We start from the raw sequence: 506 nt of genomic DNA on the forward strand, positions 1-506 counted from the left end.
ACCTTTTCTTCGTGACAATATCAACGCACACCTAACCCTTGTGACAATATCAATACACCTTACCCTCGTTACAATATCAACACACCTAACCCTCGTGACAATATCAATACACTTTACCCTCGTTACAATATCAACACACCTAACCCTCGTGACAATATCAATACACCTTACCCTCGTGACAATATCAACACACCTAACCCTCGTGATAATATTAACACTCTTAACCCTCGTGACAATATGAACTCGTCTATTCCACGTGACAATATCAACACACTTAACCCTCGTGACAATATAAACACACTTCACCCTAGTGTCAATAACAAAACACCTCACCCTCGTGACAATATCGACACACCTCACCCTCCTGACAATATCAACACACACATAACCCTCGTGACAATATCAACACACCTAACCCTCGTGACCATATCAACACACCTAAACCTCGTGACAATATCAACTCACCTAACCCTCGTGACAATATCAACACGCCTTTTCCTCGTGAT

This window comes from Mya arenaria, chromosome 9 (assembly GCF_026914265.1).
Source record: "Mya arenaria isolate MELC-2E11 chromosome 9, ASM2691426v1".
Taxonomy (NCBI): Eukaryota; Metazoa; Mollusca; class Bivalvia; order Myida; family Myidae; genus Mya; species Mya arenaria.